Raw genomic sequence first — 24,653 nt, 5'->3', positions numbered from 1 at the left:
TGTGTATTGTCAGGCTGCATCTGGGTTGGCCTAAATGAATAATTTCAAGGGATCATGCAATGCCATGAAATGGGTTTGACCTAACGCGTTCTTTATGTTCTCTTCTGCTTCTCAGTTTCCCACATGGTTTTCATTTGCCTATCTACTTTGTGTGTATTGCCAGGCTGCGTTTTGCGTTGTTTGAATAAATAATTCAAAGGGGTCAGGCAATGGCTTGAAATGGGTTTGAGCTAACTAAGGCTTTGTGATTTTGTTTATGTTCTGTTCTGCTTCTCAATTTCCCCCGTGCTTTTCATTTGTTTACCGACATTGTGTGTATTGTCAGGCTGCATCTGCGTGGCCAGAATAAATAATAACAAGGGGTCATGCAATGCCATGAAATGGGTTTGAGCTAAGGCTACATGATTTTGTTCTTTATGTTCTCTTCTGCTTCTCAATTTCCCACATGCTTTTCATTTGCTTATCTATGTTTTGTGTATTGCCAGGCTGCATCTGCGTAGGTCAAATAAATAATTCTGGGGTCAGGCAATGCAATGAAATGGGTTTGAGCTAAGACTACCTGATTTTTTCTTTTTGTACTGTTTATTGCCAGGCTGCATTTGCGTAGATTAAATAAACACTCCTGGGGTGTCAGGCAATGCCATGAAATGGGTTTGAGCTAAGAGTACTTGATTTTGTCTTTTTTTTTTTTTTTGTTCTCTTCTGCTTCTCAATTTTCCACACATTTTTCATGTGTTTATCTACATTGTGTGTATTGTCAGGCTGCATCTGGGTGGCCTAAATGAATAATTTCAAGGGATCATGCAATGCCATGAAATGGGTTTGAGCTAAGGCGTTCTTTGTGTTCTCTTCTGGTTCTCAATTTCCCACATGCTTTTTTACATATCTACTTGGCATGTATTGTCAAGCTTGCATTTGCATGGTTTAAGTTAATATTCCAAGGGGTGAGGCAATACCTTGAAATGAAATTGTGCTAAGGCTGCGTGATTTTGTTCTTTTTGTTCTCTTCTGCTTCTTTAATTTCCCACATGCTTTTCATTTGTTTATTTACATCGTGTGTATTGTCAGCCTGCATCTTCTTGGCCTAAATAAATAATTCCAAAGGTTCAGGCAATGCCACGAAATGGGTTTTTGAGCTTAGGCTACGTGATTTTGTTCTTTATGTTCTCTTATGCTTCTCAATTTCAGTCTTTTCATTTCTTTATCTGTATTGTTGCATCTGCATGGCCTAAATAAATAATTTCAAGGGGTCAGGCAATGACTTGAAATGGGTTTGAGCTGAGGTGTTCTTTATGTTCTCTTTTGCTTCTCAATTTCCCACATGCTTTTCATTTGCTTATCTATGTTGTGTGTATTGACAGGATGCATTTGTGTAGATTAAATAATAATTCTGGAGGGTGAGGCAATTCCGTGAAATGGCTTTGAGCTAAGCCTTTGTGATTTTGTTTATGTTCTGTTCTGCTTCTCAATTTCCCCCTTGCTTTTTATTTGTTTATCTACATTGTGTGTATTGTCAGGCTGCATCTGCGTGTCCTGAATAAATAATTCCAAGGGGTCATGTAATGCCATGAAATGGGTTTGAGCTAAGGCTACGTAATTTTGTTCTTTATGTTCTCTTCTGTTTCTCAATTTCCCACTTGGTTTTCATTTACTTATCTATGTTGTGTGTACTGTGTATTGCCAGGCTGCATTTGTGTAGATAAAATAAACACTTCTGGGGGGTCAGGCAATGCCATGAAATGGGTTTGAGCTAAGAGTACTTGATTTTGTTTTTTTGTTGTTTGTTCTCTTCTGCTTCTCAATTTTCCACACGCTTTTCATGTGTTTATCTACATTGTTTGTATTGTTAGGCTGCATCTGGGTGGCCTAAATGAATAATTTCAAGGGATCATGCAATGCCATGAAATGGGTTTGAGCTAAGGCGTTCTTTATGTTCTCTTCTGCTGCTCAATTTCCCACATGATTTTCATTTGCGTAACTACTTTGTGTGTATTGCCAGGCTGCATTTTGCGTGGTTTGAATAAATAATTCAAAGGGGTCAGGCAATGCCATGAAATGGGTTTGAGCTAAGGCTTTGTGATTTTGTTGTTTATGTTCTGTTCTGCTTGTTAATCTCCCCCTTGCTTTTCATTTGTTTATCTAGATTGTGTGTGGTGTCAGGCTGCATCTGCGTGGTCTGAATAAATAATTCCAAGGGATCAAGCAATGCCATGAAATGGGTTTGAGCTATGGCTATGTGATTTTGTTCTTTATGTTCTCTTCTGCTTCTCAATTTCTCACATTCTTTTCATTAGCTTATATATGTTGTGTGGTATTGCCAGATTGCATTTTGCGTGGTTTGAATAAATAATTCAAAGAGGTCAGGCAATTCCATGAAATGGGTTTGAGCTAAGGCTTTGTGATTTTGTTTATGTTCTGTTCTGCTTCTCAATTTTCCCCTTGCTTTTAATTAGTTTATCCATATTGGGTGTATTGTCAGGCTGCAGCTGCGTGGCCTGAATAAATGATTCCAACGGGTCATGCAATGCCATGAAATGGGTTTGAGCTAAGGCTACGTCTTTTTTTTCTTTATGTTCTCTTCTGCTTCTCAATTTCCCACATGGTTTTCATTTGCTTTTCTATGCTGTGTGCATGGCCAGGCTGCATTTGCGTAGATTAAATAAATAATTCTTGGGGGTCAGGCAATGCCATGAAATGGGTTTGAGCTAAGACTACTTGATTTTGTTTTTTTTCCTCCTCTGCTTCTCTATTTTCCACACGCTTTCATGTGTTTATCTACATTGTGTGTATTGTCAGGCTGCATCTGGATTGGCCTAAATGAATAATTTCAAGGGATCATGCAATGCCATGAAATGTGTTTGAGCTAAGGCGTTCTTTATGTTCTCTTCTGCTTCTCAGTTTCCCACATGGTTTTCATTGGCCTATCTACATTGTGTGTAGGTTGCATTTTGCGTGGTTTGAATAAATAATTGAAAGGGGTGCGGCAATGCCATGAAATGCGATTGAGCTAAGGCGTTCTTTGTGTTCTCTTCTGCTTCTCAATTTCCCACATGCTTTTCATTTGCTTATCTACCTGGCGTGTATTGTCAGGCTGCATTTGCATTGTTTAAGTTAATATTCCAAGGGTGCGGTAATACCATGAAATGGATTTGAGCTAAGGCTGCGTGATTTTGTTCTTTTTGTTCTCTGGATCCTTCTCTAAAAGTTTCAGCCCTGATGATTCTGGGGTTCTCTCGTGATAGTTCCGATGGCAACCTCCCATTAATGCCCACTAGCTCCGGCCATGATCTCTTACCTGTATATTGCATTAAAATGAGCATTCATCATGAACCCTTGTATTATAGACAATTGATCAGCACAAGCAGAGTTATATATATATATATATATATATATATGTAGTTTGTGCAATTGATGGTACAGTAATCTCACCGCTGCATGTTGCCATCCTCGCAGCTTCTCTCTTCTTTGCTGAAGCAGATTGATGTGTGTGGAATTGTAGTGACTGTACGATGTTGTCAGGCTGCATCTGCGTGGCCTAAATAAATAATTCCAAGGGGTCAGGCAATGCCATGAAATGGGTTTGAGCTAAGGCTACGGGATTTTGTTCTTTATGTTCTCGTCTGCTTCTCAACTTCCCACATGATTTTCATTTGCTTATCTACTTTGCGTGTATTGTCAGGCTGCATGTGCGTTGGTTTAAGTATATAATTCCAAGGGGTATTCCAAGGGGATGTGCAATGGCATGAAATGGGTTTTGCGATAAGGCTACGTGAATTTTGTTCTGTATGTTCTCTTCTGCTTCTCAATATGCCACATGCTTTTCATTTGTTTATCTACGTTGTGTGTGTGGTCAGGTTTCATCTGCGTGGCTTAAATAAATAATTTCAAGGGGTCGTGCAATGCCATGAACTGGGTTTGGATCAAAGCTATCATTTCAATTTTTATCATCTGTTTTGCTTCTTAATCTTACAGGATTTTTAAAACTCTTCCTTGATGATTATTTTACAATTATATTCTTTTACGTAACAACTACCATGAAATAGAGCTTGAATTTTTTCTCTCAGTGAAAGTTTGCAAGGAATTGAATGCGAGCAACAGTGGGGTTTCCACTTTCATGTGATTTTGGTTTCTCTTTCCTAGTGTATGGTTCTATTGCCATTTGCACAAAGCAACTTCAGTAGCTTTGCCATTGCTACAATTTCCTGCAAAACTTGACTGACCAGCCTTCATTATCCTAATATTTGTAGATTTATAGTTAATTATGAAATCCTTATGGATATGTGGTGGGGATAATGTTTGAAATCATCTCGTCTGTAGAAGGACTTGTTTCGATATTTGTTTTTTCATTTTGTGGCATTGTGTTTGCATTTTCTTTTTATAGGCATCTGGTTTTAAGAGGAATATAAATTGATAACCTAGTGCATGGTTTGCTGAGGGTCTTGGTCATTTTTCTTTGTATCCTAATACCCTTAATGGATGGTAGTTTGTCAATGTGACTTGGTTATAGCTGCTGAGGGAAAGTCTGTCTTTTGGCATTGATAAATCAGGTTTTGGTTTATTCATCTTGTATACGGTGTCGTGCTACAAGTTTTTACTGCAGTTGGTTCTAGGAAGGTTTTATCGTCCTGATGAATATGGTGTTGTCTGCGAGATTGATTTGGCTTTATTCTACTGGAGCACAAAGATGAACCACAGTCCTTCCCTTTTAGGTTGGCTAGCACATTCACTAAGAAGCACATTTGTCCTGTTTCATGTTTCTACCAGAATCCACTTGCACATTCACAACTCTTAGCATCATATTGCATGAACAAACCCATCTAACCTTAATGTTTCACAATTTGTCCTGTTTGAAACTTTCTCTGCTCCGACCAATGTTCATTATAACTTGCTCCGTCCCAACTTCATGTCAAACCCGTTGTCTCCTTTTATTTGATCGTGATTTGATTCCACTTCTGTTTTATTCTTATAAAAATACCTTCTTATATTTCTTTTATCCATTTATATATAATTAGCACTCGAGCTAAATTATTTTGGATATCTGAATCAAATATTTTTTATAGTTCTAAATATAACACTGTTTTTTCGTTTTGAGTGATCCCATTATGTAGCAATCCATATGGGATTTATTATGTTAATGGTCTCAGCAATGTCTGCCATACAAAACTAATTCTCTCTTCTACTCCAGTGTCCCTATCTAATCTTGCTGCCATGGCCCATCTCATCTGTTGTTGCCTTTCCAGCAACTTTTGATTACACCCACTCGCCTTCTTCTCCAATAAACGGTTGTTCTCTGCATTACAACCTCATTGGACGTTGGCATTTATCGGTGTTTGGTAGTTATCTAAGAGATTTGGATATGCTCAATTGTGATTGCGCTCTGAATGGGAGGATAGTATAGTTTCCTTCATGCATTCTGTATATGAGTTTGGGTTTTGAATTCAGAATGGATTTGAATTGTTGGATTGTGTGGGGATATAATGGTTTGATAAGACTTCAGAAAAACTTATTGAGGATAGTGACCTCCTATCAAGGATTTCTTGTACTGGGTTGCAAATATGGAGCACTGCCCTTATTTTTACTTAATGGTTGGCATGTTACCGATTTGTCGCAATTTCTTTCCCTTTACGGCTGGCTTGGTAACTACGATCACAGATATTGTACAGGAAGAACATATTGCACTCTTATGGAGGATTACAAATATGTAGCACTATCCTTTATTTTACGATGGAAGGTTTACTATGATCAGTTTCTTTTACTTTATGGTTGGTGTTATGATGTAGATGGTGTTATGAGAAGACTATGGGAAGAGCTTATTATCGTTGTGATTTATTGCATGGCTTGGAAATTCAAAATTCATTGTGTTTGTAGAGCTGTTCATGCATGTTCACAGCTCATTAGACCTTTAACATGATCAGTTGCACACTTTAGAAGCTGCTCACTTGGGTTCCATTCCTCCTCTTGTATTCTGTGTATGGAAGAGTTTGGATTTCGAAGTTGTATTGTTGGATTGCATGGGGGCATATAGCAGTTCGGCTTTCCTTTTCCGTGGTGTCCAATCTTGCAATTAAATGGTGGCTAAGTTTGATGGGAGGGACCTCTCCATCCCTTCATGTTCTCTCGTTCTAATATCTCAAGGATCATCTTTTGTTATGAGAGGCTTATTTATTTTGTAGTTTTGTGGTTCTGGATTTTCCTTTCAAATTTACATTTATAATTAGGTTTGGACTGCTTGGATCTCATCCGGTGCAATGGAATAAGTTTTCTACCGAGGCTGACTGGATTCTTATTTTTCTTGTTTAAAATTCCTTTTAACTGCAAGTTTATGAACTTTTGTGAGGAAATCTACAAGCACCCTTGTCCGAGTTTATCCCGTGAAAGATGAACAAGGGTGACTCAACGAAGCACTCTAGTGGGTCAACCTACATGAGCCCTACGCCTTCGGGTTTTGGGTCTGGTCCATCGCACACCATGAAACCATTACCATTTTGTTCTTTACTTTTTGTACCTTCCATAATATTCTTAGAACTCTCATACATAAGAGCATTTTTTTGACATAAAATTTAGTATAAGCATTTACAAATCCTTCTGTTTTGTACTTCAATTCAACTTGGTGAAATCGTCGTAAATATTTGCGAACATGTGGACAGATCATAGAACTTTTGCTTTCTACAAATTCCTGTTGTGTTTCTACTCACAATTATGCTTGCAATATGCGGACAGATTATGGTTGCAACACTTCAAATCAAGAGTAACTCTTGGATTCCAAATCATTAACTCTTTAATATATTAATAAAAGTAAAATATTTTATACACAAGGAATTATAAAAGTAAATCTACAAATTGACGTGGTTTAATGTGATATGTCGAAATACTTTCTCCGTGGATGCATGATAATCCTTGAATTAATTTAAAGTCTCTTGGTATTTTTAAAAAAATAATGATAGGCTTACTATCATATTACTACCTATCTATTAATTTGTATTTGATTATTTTTTTTAATTTTTAATTTTACTTAATGATTAAGGAAGTGATTATTAGTGAAGTTATATATATTTTTAATTTTTTTCTTATTGATTAAGAATGTTAAAAAAATACTTAAAAGAAAATGATAAAAAAATAAAAAATTTAAAATATACTTAGATTGTAGATGGGAAGTAATAGGGTAGGAAGCCTTTAAAAAAAGTGGCGTTTCTGTCTAAATTCCATTAAAGTGTAGGTTTGGATTTCCTTTTCGATGCAACCCCCCATTCTTGATCTTGGGTGATAATGTTTAACTGGTACGTGTGATGATGAGCTCTTCATCTCTCCTGATTTGAGCTCTTAAAACTTTAAAGAAAATTGAATTAAAAAAAAGGAGAAATTTTCTGCTTGTACATGCATTTCTTGCTGGTTTGCCTTATAATTTGATACCGGTTATAAGAGGCTTTTTTGTTGAGGGCTTAACAAGGGGTCATGCTATGGGTTTGAACTGAGGCTACATGATTTTATCTTTTATGTTCTCTTCTGCTTCTAAATTTCCTACATGTTTTGGAGTAGTCTTGCTTTTCATTTGTTTATCTACACTGTTGTCATGTGGATTAAATGAATAATTCCAAAGGGTCATGCAAAAAGGCTATGTCATTTTATGTTCTGTTCTGCTTCTTAATATGCAATGAAATGGGTTGGAGCTAAGGATACGTATTTTGTTTTTTATCTTCTCTCTGCTTCTCAATTTCCCACATGCATTTCATTTGCTTGTCTACTTTGTGTGTATTGTCAGGCTGTATTTGCGTGGTTTTAATAAATAATTCATAAGGGGTCAGGCAATGCCATGAAATGGGTTCTGAGCTAAGGCTTTGTGATTTTGTTCTTTATGTTCTCTTCTTGTTAGTTTTCGAGATGCTTTCCATTTGTTTGTCTACATTGTGTTTATTTTCATGCTCCATCTGCGTGGCCTAAATAAATAATTTTAAGGGGTCAAGCAATGCCATGAAATGGGTTTTAGCTATGGCTACACGATTTTGTTCTTTTTGATCTGTTTTGCTTATCAATTTCCCTCATGCCATTGCGCGTAGCTTGTATTTAGGTTCATCTCTTGTATACTTTATGTGTACTTGGGCCATGCCAAATTTGTGGATTAATAAATTCTTCTTACTTATATATATATAAAAAAAAATTTCCCACTTGCTTTTCCGTTGTTTATCTACGTTGTGTTTATTGAGGGGCTACATCTGTGTGGCCAAAATAAATAATTTCAAGGGGTCATCCAATACAATGAAATGGGTTTGAGCAAAGGCGTTCTTTATGTTCTCATGTATTTCTCAATTTCCCATGTGCTTTTCATTTGCTTATCTACATTGTGTGTATTGTCTGGCTGCATTTGCATGGTTTAAATAAATAATTCCAAGGGGTGAGGCAATGCCATGAAATGTGTTTGAGCTAAGGCTATGTGATTTTTATGTTCTCTTCTGCTTCTCAATTTCCCACATGCTTTTCAATTGCTTATCTACGTCGTGTGTATTGCCAGGCTGCACTTGCGTACTTTAAATAAATAAAATAATTTTGGGGGTCAGGCAATGCTATGAAATGGGTTTGAGCTAAGACTACTTGATTTTGTCCTTTTTTGTTCTCTTCTGCTTCTCAATTCTCCACGCACTTTGATTGTGTTTATCTACATTGTGTGTATTGTCAGGCTGCATCTGGGTGTCCTAAATAAGTAATTTCAAGGGGTCATGCAATGCCATGAAATGGGTTTGAGCTAAGGCGTTTGTTATGTTCTCTTCTTCTTCTCAATTTCCCACATGGTTTTCATTTGCCTATCGACTTTATGTGTATCGTCAGGCTGCATGTGTGTGGTTTGAATAAATAATTTAAAGGGGTTCGGCAATACCATGAAATGGGTTTGAGCTAAGGCTTTGTGATTTTGTCCTTTTTTGTTCTCTTCTGCTTCTCAATTTCCCCCTTGCTTTTCATTTGTTTATCTACATTGTGTATATTGTCAGGCTGCATCTGCTTGGCCCGAATAAATAATTCCAAGGTGTCATGCAATGCCATGAAATGGGTTTGAGCTTTAAGGCTACGTGATTTTGGTCTCTATGTTCTCTTCTGATATGGAATTCTCTACCAAGTTCATGAAATACTAGAGGTATACGGTGAGCAAGGTGTTTGAAACTATGTTCCTGATAGGTCCACAAGATGGTTGAATTCGTCGTGTTTCTGTGTGATTTGAGCAACAGAGTTTATTCGTTTGTTTCATTTTCCCTTCAAAATCTCCTTCATAGGAGCTGCAGAAGCAAGTGTACTCTTATTTATTCCTCTCTCCGTATGACATTTGCTTGGGCTTTTTAATGTTTGAGTAAGAGGGGTTTGCTCTAATTATCTGGATTGCACGACCCACAGAAGCATGATGCCGGTTATTTTTCTACACTATTTCACTTTTCGCGCACAAGTTTTGACATATTTTCCCCTCAAATGCAAGCCCTGTTTAGTATACAATCTATCTAATGGAGTTTGGAGTTTTGCTTCAAGTTTTTACTGCAGTTGATTCCAGCAAAGTTTTATAGTCCTGATGAATATGGTGTTGTCTTTATTCTACTGGAGCACAAAGATGAATCACAGTCCTTCCCTTTTAGGTTGGCTAGAGTGGTAATGACTACTTCAAAATTTTAAATTCAATTATTTAGTATGTGATGATACCAGAAGCACATTCACTAAGAAGCACATTTGTCCTGTTTCATGTTTCTACCAGAATCCACTTGCACATTCACTACTCTTAGCATCATTTTGCATGAACAAACCCATCTATCCTTAATCTTTCACAATGTTTCACAATTTGTCCTGTTTGAAACTTCCCCTGCTCCAACCTATGTTCATTATAACTCGCACTGTCCCAACTTCATGTCAAACCCGTCGTCTACTTTTATTTCATTGTGATTTATTGCATGGCTTGGAAATTCAAAATTCATTGTGTTTGAAATTGGAGGCTAAATGTGCACTGTTTATTTTTGTAGAGCTGTTCATGCATGTTCGCAGCTCATTAGACCTTTAATATGATTAGTTGCTGCAATCTGCATTTTGACCTTTTAGCAGTTCAAGAGTAGATTAAAGATTTGATCTTCCACTGATTTTCTTGAGAAACCGTTAGAGAAAGATAGGATTGACAAAACGTCCTGTAGTAAGAGTAGTTATGAACCATGTAGAGCATCCCCATGGGGGTGGTGAAGGGAGGGCCCCAAGTGGTTGAAAAAAATCTGCAACCCCTTAGGGTTTTACTGAAGCAAAATTCACCTAAGCGACCAAAGGGAGGCCCATAGATAGAATTTCTATAAAAGAAATGATATTTGCAATTGTGGAGTGCATAAGCGCCGCGAAATCTCTCTGAAAAGTGAGTAAATATGGGATCCATATGAAAAAAATTAATATTTTAATAGTAAATCCCACTCCTTTTCAAAAGGATTGGGTGTTGCTTGCGCACTTCACGACTGTATCTAGCATTACTCCCTACCTCATCTCAACAAGCATTACTCCCTACCTCATCTCAACATTTAAACACCATTCAAATACAAATATTTTTCAATTTCAAATTTTCAACTTTTTCACCCAATTATTGTCTAATTATTACAACGTTTCCAAACTTTCAAACAAAATAAAAAAAGATAATTCAACTTTTTCAAATTCTAAAACAAAAATAATATTAAAAAATTATATTCTAACCCTCTTTTAACTTGATAGTTTTTTTATTCAATTTTTTTTCTCATTTTTCACAACTGTATAAAAATCTTAACTCAAATAATTTCATTACTATTTATAAATTATCTCACTATTATTCATATATTCTCATCTTATCTCATCTGTGTAATCATATGAAGTCTTAAGCTCTATAAATCGTAGCAGGTATTGATTTTCCAATGATAAACTGACAACTTCTAACTTCTATAGAAAAAATCTGGCTGCCTATTTTTAGGACAAGATGCCCTAAATCATAGGCTTGATCTCTATAGATTAGAGGGGATACATCTGATTTGTCAATCTCTATGCAACAAGGATTGCTAAGTTTTTAATTGGATTCTATTGACTTTCTCTATGAATATGATGATGATAAAGATGACGAAGACGATAATAATAGTAATGGGATTCCCACTACTGCATTTTAGCAGGTTCGGTTGGCTTGTGCTGATCTATTTGTTGTTCTTCTATAGGACTTCTATAGGAGTACAAATATGTACACCCTCTTTTATGCTTGGCCGGCTTTGTTGAACACAAATAATTCTCTCTCTCAAGCACAATCCTTTATTATTTCATACATTTTGGAGGAATGATGCAGCTTGTTTTCAGGTTGGCTTCTTGCAAAGTTGGCTATCCAGGAATGATATGGTATTCTTCTGTGGGAACACAAATAAGTATTACTATCATTTCCTTTGTTGTTGGTTGCTGGCAGGTTACCAGTGCGTAACATGGTCTTTTCCTCTGTGATAGTTTGGCTTCATGACTATAAGTGCAGATATGTTTTTCTCTCACGACGGCTCTTGTTCCATATGGATTTTGCCGTCATTGCTACAGTATTTAAGCGTGGTGGGTTCGCTTGTGCAGATCTATTGGTTTTCTTCTATAGCAGCAGTACAACTGCACTGCATAAATGCTCTTTTAGCTTGGATGTTTTAGTGACCTTAAGAACATAGTAGTTTATCTGAAACACGATGCTGTGTATGACTTCTTTTATAGATTTTGTTGGTGGAGTACTGCCATTTTCCACAGTGGGTTCTAGCGAAGTTGGCGATTCAAGAAGGATTTGGAATTCTTTTTTCAGAACAGAGATATGTATTACTTCCATTTCCTTTACATATTGCAATCATGGTAATTTTGAATACAGCTTATTGAATTTAAATTAATAGCATTTGAAAGCGGCGGCCGCATCCATGTGGTGTATATTTTTGCTGCGACAATCAGTGTGTTGGTCTTGGTTTATGTTTCTAGCTTTTTATCATGGTGCAATCTAGAGAAGTTGGCTTCTCCAGACCAATTTGGTTTTCTTTTATAGGAGCACAAATTTTTATCATTGTCCTTTCTTTTATGCTTGCTAGCATGGAAATCATGAATCCTTGGAAAAGTGTTCGAAAATTGGTGGCTGCACGTGGACTACTTTTTGCAAAGCTTATCAGCTCATATCCTGGCTCATGTTTCTACCAGCATCTACTTGCATGTGCACAACTCGTTATGCCTTAAGATAATTGGAATTGCCATTCAGTATTTTGACCTTTTATGCAGGTTGGAGGTTTATGCAAGATTTTGATTTATTGTGGTTTGGTTGTAGTTCAAGAGCTAGTGGCTTTGGATTGAAGCGGTTTCACACTGAATGTTTTGGATTGAAGCGGTTTCACACTGAATGTTAGGTTGGTATATGCCTGGGATTCTTTCCTCATGCATTCTATATGGAAGAGTTTGGAATTTTCTGTAGCCAAGTTCCTGTGTTAATGATTTATGAATCATGACTGGTAGAAAATTTTGATTTAAGCCTTTGTTTAACTGCAGTGAGAGAGTGAGATTTCTAAGAAGTATTTTTGTTTTCTTCGTTTTCCTTAGGAAGTCTTTCTACTTGTTTGAGCAATTATTTTTTGTCTTGTGCAATTGGTCTTGAGGTTCCTTTTTAGGCATATGATTTTTTGTGGATTATAAATTACGACGTGAGTTTTTGAGGTCTTTGTTCATTCTGTCCACATGCTTTGCCGGCTTAGTTGAGTGCAAATAATTTTTTTTCTCTCTAGCACAATCCTATGATTTATTTCATAGATTTTGGCAGTGTGGTAAAGCTTGTTTTCACTTTAGGTTCCGGCAAAGTTGGCTGTCCAAGAAGAATTTGGTATTCTTCTATGGGAAGAGAGATATGTATTACTATCATTTCCTTTGTCGTTGGTTGCTGGCAGCTTACCAGTGTGTAATATGATCTTTTCCTCTATGGTAGGTTGGCTCCATGACCATGGGTGCAGATATGTTTTTCTCTTAAGACGGCCTGTGTTCCATACTTTATTTTTTCCGTAGATGTTTCTGGCATTGCTACTGAATTTTAGCATGGTGGTTTAGCTTGTACAGATCTTTTGGTTTTCATCTATAGGAGTACAAATACATACACGCTCTTTTAACTTAAATGCCTTAGTGACCTTAAGCACGTATATGTTTATCTGAAACACGATGCTATGTTTGATTTAGGTCATTGATTTTGTTGGTGGAGTACTGACATTTTCCACGGTGGGTTCTAGAAAAGTTGGCATCTTGAGAAGGATTTGGAATTCTTCTGTCGGAACAGATATATGTTACATGTATTACTATCATTTCCTTTACGAATTGCAATCATGGTGACCTTGAATATAGCGTATTGAATTTAAATTAATAGGCCTGACTTGAGCGAGGGCATAGAGCGTTGGGTTCACTAAATATTTCTGCTGACTCGCCAATTCCAAACTATGACTGCGTTATATCTGGCTCTCGAGTCAGGTCTCGCTTCAGAGAGGAGGTCAACGCGTGAGACTGGTTTCACGGAGCAAAGAAAACCTCCTGTTCTCAACAGTGGAAGGATATGGGCACAGCTGCGTGTCTAAGAACCCAACACATTTTGTAAATACTTATAAAAAAAATTAGATTGATAGTATTTGGAAGAGGGTGGCTGCATCCTTGCGGTATATTTTTTGCAGTGGCAATCAGCGTGTTGATCGTGGTTCATGTTTCTAGATTTTCATCATGGTAGATTCCAGCGGAGTTGGCTTCTCCAGACCAAATTGGTATATTCTTTTATAGGAGCAGTAATTTTTATCATTGACCTTTCTTTTATGGTTGGCTAGCATGGAAAGCATGAATCTTTGGAAAAGTATTTGAAATTGGCGGCTTTGTGTGGACTACTTTTTGCAAAGCTTATCAACTCATTTGTCCTGGTTCATGTTTCTACGAGCATCTATTTTACTGTGCCCAACTCGTTATGCCTATAGATGATTGGTTTTGCCATTCAGTGTTTTGACATTTTTTGCAGGTTCGAGCTTTATGAAAGATTTTGATTTATTGTGGTTTGGTTGTTGTCCAAGTGTTGGTGGCTTTTGAAGCGGTTTCACACTGAATGTTAGGTTCGTATATGCCTGGGATTGTTTCCTCATGAATTCTATATGGAAGACTTTGGATATTGCTGTAGCCAAGTTCCTGTGTTAATGATTTACAAATAATGAACTTCTGTCATGTCTAGTAGAAAATTTTGATTATGCCTTTGTTTAACTGCAGCGGGAAAGTGTGATTTTCTGGAATTTTTTCTGGTCTCCGTAGGAAGTCTTTCTACTTGTTTGAACAATTATTTCTCTACTTGTGCAATTGGTCTTGAGGGTCATTTTAGGCTTATGATTTTTTGAAGATTATAAACTACAACGTGATTTTTTGAGCTCTTTGGTCGTTCTGTGTTGGTGACCTCATAACCTTTATTTATGCTTATGCAGCTGAGATGTGTATCTTTTCCCAAGCTTTTCGTTCACTAACTTGTATTGTTGGATTTGTTTCATAATCGCTTTGTGTCGGATATCTGCTTACCTCCTGCCGAGCCATTGAAGAATTGTTTACTAGGTGCTGAGATAGCGATTAGGCTAAGATATGTACTATATATTGAGATTAGACATACCCTTTTTTTGGAAAGAGAACTCTACCGTAGCATTATTTCATTCTATATATAGTGTTACAACCTATAGTAGAGGTGAGTGAATGGATTCTTGCTTCCTCACCGTGTGAATCTTGTATGTAATAATTGATGACCTATATTATTTAGGCCCTTAGGAGACTGTTGACCATGTCACGAGGTTGAGGTTTTAGTTTATGCTACTTTGACATGTTATTTATGACCATGAATAATGCGGTCGAAAGAGACATCACTGGGAAAGCGGTTGGACTAAAACTGGATGACATGAGGGCGAGGGGAAGACTATTTGGCAACACATCAGTATTGTGTTTGTATTCATTGCCTGCAAGTTATGTTGCTTCTTGGAAGTTGCGACATAGTTGTGGGTACATAATGTTTATGGAGATTGGGCATTGCTCTTAGTGATTTGGACTTGAGAGGTATTAAGGATGCTTAATTTGATGTAACCAAATGAGTCGAGGCATAACGAGACACTTTCAGAGATGTTTCTATCTAGGTATCTCATAGAGATTTGATATAATGTTTTCATTTTTCTTTAACATGTGTTTTCGGTGGTTGCACAACCTAGTTTCTATCATGGTGGATACCAGCGAAATTGGCTTCTCCAGACCAATTTGGTTCTCTCTTATTGGAGCACATATTTTTATCAGTCTTTTTTTTATGCTTGGCTAGCATGGAAATCATGAATCTTTGGAAAAGTATTCTAAAATTGGTGGCTACATGTGGACTACTTTTTGCAATGCTTATTAGCTCATTTGTCCTGGCTCATGTTTCTACCAGCATCTACTTGCACATAACTCGGTAGGCCCTAAGATGATTGGTTTTTGCATTCAGTATTTTGACCTTTTTTGCAGGTTGGAGGTTTATGCAAGATTTTGATTTATTGTGGTTTGGCTGTTGTCCTTGTGCTGGTGGCTTTGGAAGCGATTTCACACTGAATGATAGGCTGGAATATGCTTAGGATATTTTCCTTGTGCATTCTATATTGTAGCCAAGTTCCCGTGTTAATGATTTATGAAGAATGAACTTCTCTCATGTCTAGTAGAAAACTTTGATTAAGCTTTGTTTAACTGCAGTGAGAGAGTGTGATTTGCTAGAAGTAAGTTTTTTTTTCTCATTTTCCTTAGGAAGGCTTTCTAGTTGTTTGAACAATTATTTCTCTACTTGTGCAATTGGTCTTGAGGGTCATGTTTAGGCATATGATTTTTTGAGGATTATAAACTATGAGGTGATTTTTTGAGGTTGTTGGTCGTTTTGTGTTGGTGACCTCGTAACCTTCTATATAGAAGAGTTTGGACTTTTTTGTACCTAAGTTCCTGTGTTAATGATCTATGAAGAATGAACTTCTCTCATGTCTTGACTTGTTGGAAGTGTTATTTTTGTCTCGTTTACTTGAGGGAGTTTTTCTGCTTTTTTGAACAATTATTTCTCTACTTGCGCAATTGGTCTTGAGGGTCGATTTTAGGCATATGATTTTATAAACTACAACGTGATTTTTTGAGTGCTCTGGGGTTTCTGTGTTGGTGACCTCGTAACCTTCTTGGACAACTAATTTATCAAAGTTTGTGATCAGATTATGGTCGCCAAAGAAAAATCATCTTTGGGCATGTGTGGTCGGTTTGTGTAGATTTGTTTTATGTAGTTCTATTCTAGGACAAACATGTAGATCCTTTTTTATGCTTGGTCGACTTAGTTGAGTACAAATAATTTTTTCTCTCAAGCACAAGCTTGTGATTTATTTCAAAGACTTTGGCGGTGTGGTATGGCGTGTTTTCACGTTGGGTTCTGGCCCAATTGGATGTCCAAGAAGGATTTGGTATTTTTCTATGGGAACACAGATATGTATATTACTATCATTTCCTTTGTCATTGGTTGGTGGCAAGTTACTAGTGTGTAACATGATCTTTTCCTGTATGGTAGGTTTGCTTTGTGACGATGGGTACATATATGTTTTTCTGTTAGGAAAGCCTCTGTTTCGTACGAGATTTTTTCTGTAGGTTTTTTTGCCATTGCCACATAATTTTTGCGTGGTGGATTTGCTTGTGCATATCTATTGCTTTTCATCTATAGGAGTACAAATACGTACACTGTTTTAGCTTAAATGGAAGCACATATAAGTTCTCTGAAACACAATGTTGTGGCTTGTGTGCGATTTAGGTCAGATCTTTTTGGTGGAGTACTGCCATTTTGATGGTGGGTTCTTGCGTATTTGGCATTTTGAGAAGGATTTGGAACTTTTCTATCTGAACAAAGATGTGTATTATTAGCGGTATATGTGCTGGCCAGACATCATACGACTTCCCTTCTTTAGCTGTACAGACCTTGTAATTAGTCATAGTATCTTTATTTAGATAGATTCTATTGCTGTAAATGGCTTGATTCTAGCCTTGTAATGTGCACTGTAGTGCCTTTATAATGAAAAAAAATCCTCACAAATGAGGTATTCAATCGGGTTGACATGGTTTCAGAGCCATCATTTAGAAATCCCGTGAGAAACTGTTTTTCGTTGGTGGGTGATAGTTTTGAAACTGTTCGCACTTTTTGTGAGTTTTTTGGTTGTGGCTAGGCAGTGACATTTTTTCGTTGGTGGGTGACTGTTTGACACTGTCGGCACTTTCTATGAGGTTTTTGGTTGTTGTTGGGCTAGGATCTCAGTGATCTCTTTTTTTTGTCGGTATTTTCTGTGAAGATTTTTGGTTGTCGACATCCTTCTTTTGGTTGGTTGTGGTTCTGTCGGCATCCTCTGTTTAGCTTTCTGGTGGCTGGCACACATCTGGTGGCTCGATTTGTAGGTGCTAGGCTTCTGTTGGCACATTATGTGGTGATTGGGCAGGTATTCTTCTTGGCTGGACTTGTGTTTTTTTTTTTTTTTTGTTACGAGCATCATGTCTTTAGACTCATTTGTTGTGAAATTCACGGGTAAGAACTATTTTGTCTTGGATTTTCAATTTTGCTTATTTGCTATGGGGAAAGAGTTGTAGGGTCATATAGATGGGTAGTGATCCCGCTCCTACTGAGCTTCCTAAGTTGGCTTAGTGGAAGATCAAAGATGCTAGGGTGATGACGTGGATTTTAGGATCTGTTGATCGTCTTCTTGTTCTCAATCTGCGGCCGTGTAAGACTGCTAAATCTATGTGGGAGTACTTAAGGAAAGTGTATAATCAAGGACAATTTTGTCTGGTGTTTTCAGTTGGAGTACGAGATTGTCAGTTACACTCAGGGCGATCTCTTATGACCTAAATTTGAGGCCACTTGCTCCAATTTGATGAATCATAATCCATTGCCTTTTGGATGTTTGTTTTGAGGAGTTACTTCGTGAGGAACATCGTCCTTCCACACATGCCACTTACTAGCAAGAAAAAATGATTCGAAATGCTGTGGCTTATGCTGCGCACGAGAAAGGCAAGAGACGAGACATGTGAAAAGGTCAATGTTTTAGCTGCAAGCAATACGGCCATATTGCTGCTCAATGTGCGCAAAAATCTTGCAACTACTATAAGAAGCCAAGGCATATTATCAAAGAATGTCCTATTTGTCCCCAGAATCATATCGTCAGTCTAATGCTTATTAGGCTACTGTAGGTCCTCCTTTTGCTAATTCTGCTATTGCTGGTGATGCATCCGTTCTTACTCCTGAGATGGTCTATCAGATGATTATTTCAGCCTTTTCCGCCTTAGGGCTCTAAGGTAATAGTTCACTACCATCTTTATCTTGGCTTGTTGATTTTGGTGTGTCTAATCACATGACTAGTTCTTCAGCTACTCTTAGCAATGTTAGGACTTATAATGGATCGTCGCGCATTCAGATTGCTAATGGTAGTTAGTTACCTATTCATGTTGTTTGTGATATTAATTCCATAGTAAGAGATATTTTGTATCTCTTGAGCTTTCTACTAGTCTCATATCAATAGGATAGTTGGTTGATAACAACTGTGATGTTTTTTTCGTGATGGTTGTCTTGTGCAGGATCAGGTGTCGAGGAAGAAACTCGTGAAGGGGCCTAAAGTTGGACGATTGTTTCCTCTGCATTTCTCCATTCTTGCTCTTATTTCTTTAGCTTGTCTAACTGTAAACAATAAGGGTAAGTATGGCACAAATTGGGTCATCCTAACTCTGTTGTTTTATCTCATTTAGTAAACTTTGGACAGTTGGGCAATAAAGATCAATTTTCATCTCATCTTTCTTTTGATTGCTCTACATGCAAATTAGGTAAAAATTAGGTAAAAGTAAGTTGCTTTCATTTTCCTCTCATGGTAGTCATGCCGAACGTTGTTTTGATTTGATTGTTAGTGATGCGTGGATAATTTCTCCTTTATTTCACATGTGAATTATATATACTTTGTCACTTTCATTGATGATTATACCAAGTATACCTGGATTTGTTTTCTTCGTTCTAAATCTGTGGTTTTCTCTGTCTTTCAACAATTCATCGCCTATGTTGAGACTCAATTTTCTTTAGGGATCAAAATTTTAAGGTCTGATTCAGGTGGCGAATATATGGTTCGAGAGTTTCATAGAGTTTCATGATTTTCTCCAACAAATGCATTGTTTCTCAATGTTCTTGTCCTTATACACCTTAGCAAAATGGTGTTGCTGAACCTAAGAATAGACATTTGTTGGATGTTGTTTGTACATTGTTGCTTCAATCTTCTGTTCTAATAGATTGCCTTTCAGTGTCTTGAATTTTGAAACTCCTAACTTTCGTCTTTATCATCAGCATCCTAGTTATCTTGATATGAATACTTTTAATTTTGTTTGTTTTGTTCGTTTGCCATCCCATGAACGTCATAAATTATCTGCTGAATTTGTTCATTTGAAAATTAGTCGTTCTTTTCTACTCATGTTGAGTCTTTGCATGAGATGCATGTTTTGTCGCATTTTGATAACTTGGCTCCTTCCTTGACTGATTCTAACTTGGACTTGTGTATGAAAGATGACAACCAACTTTTCCCTCTCCTGAGCCCAATCCGCCATCTGAACCTGCTCAGACTGTATCTTCTACGGGTGATCCAGACTCCCACTCCGTTCCTCGACGTTCAACTAGAGTATCTCGTCCCCTTGATCGGTTCGCATACCTCACTCCATGCTAGTTTATCTTCCATTCCCATTCCATCAAGTTATTCTAAGGCTGTTAAAAATGAATGTTGGTGTGAGGCAATGGTTGAAGAACTTTGGGCTCTCCAGGACAACTACTCATGGGATGTTCCTTGTCGTGCAACTGTTAAAGCCATCGGTGGCAAATGGGGTTACTCGATGAAGGTACGTTCTGACGAGACTCTGGATCTATGTAAGTCATAGTTGGTTGCACTTGGCAATAGACAAGAGTATGGTGTGGACCATGAGGAGAATTTTCTCCAGTTGCCAAGATGACTATGGTGCAGACTATCCTTTTATCCCAAGGTTGGCCCCTTCATCAAATGGATGTCAACAATGCATTTTTTCACGGTGACCTTCAAGAAGAGATCTACATGATCATCCGAACTGGTTTGTCGTCCTCTTCTTCCTCGGATGTCTGTAAGTTGAAACGCTCGTTATATGGGCTTAAATAAGCTCCCAAGCATGGTTTGATAAATTTAGATCAACCTTGCTTTAGTTTTCCTTTAAGCAGAGTCAATATGACTCCTCTCTGTTTCTCTACAAGACATCCACTACCATTGTTCTTCTGGTTTAAGTTGATGATATTGTTATTACTGGGTCAGATTCGGCCCTGATTACTCGACTGCAACAACATCTTTGGGCCTCGTTTCATACGAAGGATCTTGGTTCTCTACGTACTTCTTGGGGTTGGAAGTTCATATTGACCCATTTGGCATCTTTATGAATCAACATAAATACATTCAGAAGTTGATTACTTTGGCTGGCCTTTAGGATACTTCTTCTGTGGATACTCCTTTGGAAGTAAACATGATGTATCGTTGTGAGGAGGGTGATCTCCTTTCTGACCCTATTGTGTTTCGACAGTTAGTGTGTAGCCTGAACTATTTGACTATTATTCGACTTGATATTTCCTTCCCTGTCCAGCAGGTTAGTCAGTACATGCAGGCTCCACGTCATCTATATTTAGTTGCTGTTCGTTTCATTATTCGATATCTTTGAAGGTCCCCTAGTTGTGGTTTGTTCTTCCCCAATGAGACTTCTCTTTGCCTTGTCGCTTACAGTGATGCTGATTGGGCCGGATGTCCTGATACGCAACGATCTGTCACGGGTTTGTGCATGTTTCTTGGTGACTCTTTGATATCTTGTACGAGTAAGAAACATGATTGTCTCTCTAAATCTTCCACTAAATTCGAATATAGTGCGATGTCGGCTGTTGTTCTGAGATTCTGTGGCTTCGTGGGCTCCTAGTTGAGATTGGTTATGCTTGGTCGGACCCTACTACTCTCCATGCTTACAATACTAGTGCCATTTAGATTGTTGTCAATCCCCTTTTTCATGAATGAAAAAAACAAATTGTGGTGGATTGTCACTCCATTCTCTGAGATTCTCTAGCTTCGTGGGTTCATAGTTGAGATTGGTTATGCTTGGTCGGACCCTACTACTCTCCATGCTGACAATATTAGTGTCATTTAGATTGTTGTCAATCCCGTTTTTCATGATTGTCACTCCATTCGGGAAGTCTTAGACACTCGTATTATTTCTCCCTCTCGTATTTCTACTGACCTCTAGATAGCTAATGTGTTTACAAAGGCTATGACACGACAACGTCATCAGTTTCTGGTGGGAAAATTGATGCTTCTTGACCGATTGACATCAATTTGAGTGGGGATGTCAGTGGGATATATGCTGGCCAGACAGCATACGACTTCCCTTCTTTAGGTGTACATATATGACATGTATTTATAGCTGTATAGATCTTGTAACTAGTCATAATTTCCTTATTTAGACAGATTCTATTGCTGTAAATTGCTTGACTCTAGCCTTGAAATGTGTATGACAATGCCTTTATAATGAAAAAAAATCCTCACAAATGAGGTATTCAATCCAGTTGACATGTATTGCTATCATTTACTTTACGTATTGCAGTCATGGTGACCTTGAATATAGCCAATTGAATTTAAATTCATAGGCCTGACTTTAGCGAAGGCATAAAGTGTTGGGTTCACTAAATACTTCTGGTGACCCGCCAATTCCAAGCGGAGATTGGGTCAGATCTGGCTCTTGAGTTAGGTCTCATTTTAGAGAGGAAGTCAATGTTGAGACTGATTTCATGGAGCAAAAAAAACCTCCTATCTCAACAGTTGGAAGATAACGGGCACGGCTACATTTTTAAGAACCCACACATTTTGTAGATACTTACGAAAAAAAATTTAAATTAATTTTATGTGACACGGGTGGCCGAATCCATGTGGTATATTTTTGCAGCGGCAATCAGTGTGTTGGTCCTGGCTCATGTTTATGAGTTTCTTTCTATCACGGTGGATTCCAGCGAAGTTACCTTCTCCAGACCAATTCTCTTATTGGAGCATGGATTTTTATCACTGTCCTTTTTTTTAAATGCTTGGCTAGCATGGAAAGCATGAATCTTAGGAAAAGTATTCGAAAATTGGCGGCTGCATGTGGACTATTGTTTGCATTGCTTATTTTGTCTTGGCTCATGTTTCTACCAACATCTACTTGCACGTGCACAACTAGGTACGCCCTAAGATGATTGGTTTTGCCATTCCGTATTTTGACCTTTTAGGTAGGCTGGAGGTTTATGCAAGAGTTTGATTTATTGAGGTCTAGTTGCTGTCCTAGTGCTGGTGGCTTTGGAAGCGGTTTCACGTTGAATGATAGGTTGGTATATGCCTGGGATATTGTCCTCATACATTCTATATGGAAGAGTTTGGACTTTGCCGTAGCCAAGTTCCTCTATTAATGATTTATGAAGAATGAACTTTTCTCATGTCTAGTTGAAAATTTTGATTAAGCCTTTGTTTAACTGTAGGGAGAGATTGTGATTTGCTGGATTTTTTTTTTCGTCTCGTTTTCCTTAGAATTGTTTGAACAATTATTTCTTTACTCGTGCAGTTGGTCTTGACCCGGTCATGTTTAGGCATATGATTTTTTGAGGATTATAAACTACGACGTAATTTTTTCATGTCTTTTCTCATTTTGTGTTTTTGACCTTGTAACCTTTTTATATAGAAGAGTTTGGGCATTTCTGTAGCTAAGGCCTTGTTTGGTTATGCAGTTCAGAAGAGATGAGATGAGATGTTTTGTTGAAAGTTGAATAAAATATTGTTAGAATATAATTTTTTAATATTATTTTCATTAAGCCTTAGTTTACCAGCAGCGTGAGAGTGTGATTTGCTGGAAGTGTTATTTTTGTCTTCTTTTTTATGCTTGGCTGGCTTAGTTGAGCACAAATAATTTTCTCTCTAGCACAAGCCTATGATTTATTTCAAAGATTTTGGAGGTGTGGAACAAGATGCTTTCACGTTTGGTTCTAGTTGGATGTGCAAAAAGGATTTGGTATTCTTCTATGGGAAAACAAATATGTATTAGTATCATTTCTTTTGTGTTGGTTGCTGGTTGGTTACCTGTGTGTAACATGATCTTTTCCTATATGGTAGGTTTGGTTCGTGACTATGGGTGCAGATATGTTTTCTCTCAGGACGACCTCTGTTTTGTATGTGATTTTTTCTGTAGATTTTTTTGGCATTGCCACATAATTTTTGCATGGTAGGTCATATTTTGTTGGTGGAGTACTGCCATTTTCCATGGTGGTTTCTTGCGAAATTTGCATTTCGAGAAGGATTTGGAATTTTTCTATCCTAACAGAGATATGTATTACTTTCATTTCGTTTAAGTATTACCTTCATGGTGAGCTTGAATATAGCCTATTGAATTTAAATTATTGGTCCGACTTGAGTGAAGGGATATAGTGTTGGGTTCACTAAATACTTATGTTGACCCACCAATTCCAAGCTAATATTGGGTCATATCCGGCTCTTGAGTCGAGTCTCGCTTCAGAGAGGCGGTCAACACGTGAGACTGGTTTCACGGAGCAAAGAAAACCTCCCAATGGAAGGATAACGGGCTCGACTGCATTTCTAAGGAGCCAACACATTTTGTTGATACTTGTGAAAAAAATTAAATTAATAGTATTTGAAACAGGTGGCCGCAACGCGGTATATTTTTGCAGCAGCAATCGGCGTGTTGGTCCTGGTTTTTGTTTCTAGGTCTTTATCGTGGTGGATTCCAGTGAAGTTGGCTTCTCCAGACCAATTTGGTTTTCTCTTATCGGAGCACTAATTTTTATCATTGCCCTTTCTTTTAATGTTGGCTAGCATGGAAAGCATGATTCTTTGGAAAAGCATTCGAAAATTGGTGGCTGGGTGTGGAATACTTTTTGCAAAGCTTATCAACTCATTTGTCCTGGCTCAGATTTCTACTAGCATCTACTTGCATGTGCATAACTCGTTAGGCCTTAAAATGATTGGTTTTGCCATTCAGTATTTTGATCTTTTATGTAGGTTAGAGCTTTATGCAAAATTTTGATTTATTTTGGTTTGGTTGTTGTCTGTTGGAGCCTTGGAGGCTTTGTAGTGGTTTCCCATTGAATGATAGATTGGTATAGGCCTGGGATTCTTTCCTCACCCATTCTATATTGAAGAGTTTTGACTTTGCGTGTGATTTGTTAGAAGTCTTTTTTTGGTCTTGTTTTCTTTGGGAAGTCTTTCTACTTGGTTGAACAATTATTTTCTTCTTGTGCAATTGGTCTTAAGAGGGTCCTTTTTAGGCATATGAGTTTTTGAGGATTATAAATTAAGACGTGTTTTTTGGGGTCTTTGGTCGTTCCGTGTTGGTGACCTCGTAACATTCTTGGACAACTAATTTGTTAGAGTTTCTGGCCTAATTATGGTCACCAATCATCTTTGGGCAGAGAAAAAGCATGTTTTTGATTAATGCTTCTGTAACTGAGATGTGTATTTCCCAAGATTTTCTTGCAATAACTTGTATTGTTGGATTTGTTTCATAATTTGCATGTCATATATTTGCTTATCTCCTTCCGGGCCATAGAAGTTGTT

At 37.5% G+C, this 24,653-nt stretch overlaps 3 long non-coding RNA genes across 3 annotated transcripts; 2 read left to right on the top strand and 1 right to left on the bottom strand.

Annotated features, from left to right (window-relative positions):
* The first annotated feature begins 24 nt into the window (after positions 1-24).
* LOC121242783 lies at positions 25-3,165 on the top strand. The gene is made up of 3 exons (XR_005935968.1): positions 25-73; positions 1,397-2,059; positions 3,125-3,165. It is a non-coding gene; the product is annotated as an uncharacterized LOC121242783 (long non-coding RNA).
* On the bottom strand, positions 1,446-9,062 carry LOC121242786. The gene is made up of 2 exons (XR_005935973.1): positions 8,870-9,062; positions 1,446-1,533 (listed from the first exon to the last, which is right to left on the bottom strand). It is a non-coding gene; the product is annotated as an uncharacterized LOC121242786 (long non-coding RNA).
* On the top strand, positions 4,360-24,111 carry LOC121242787. The gene is made up of 3 exons (XR_005935974.1): positions 4,360-4,573; positions 19,959-19,964; positions 24,099-24,111. It is a non-coding gene; the product is annotated as an uncharacterized LOC121242787 (long non-coding RNA).
* Positions 24,112-24,653: the final 542 nt, after the last annotated feature.

Source organism: Juglans microcarpa x Juglans regia, chromosome 8D (assembly GCF_004785595.1).
Source record: "Juglans microcarpa x Juglans regia isolate MS1-56 chromosome 8D, Jm3101_v1.0, whole genome shotgun sequence".
NCBI lineage: Eukaryota > Viridiplantae > Streptophyta > Magnoliopsida > Fagales > Juglandaceae > Juglans > Juglans microcarpa x Juglans regia.
Note: the sequence above shows the minus strand (reverse complement) of the source record. Positions and strands in the feature narration are given on the sequence as shown.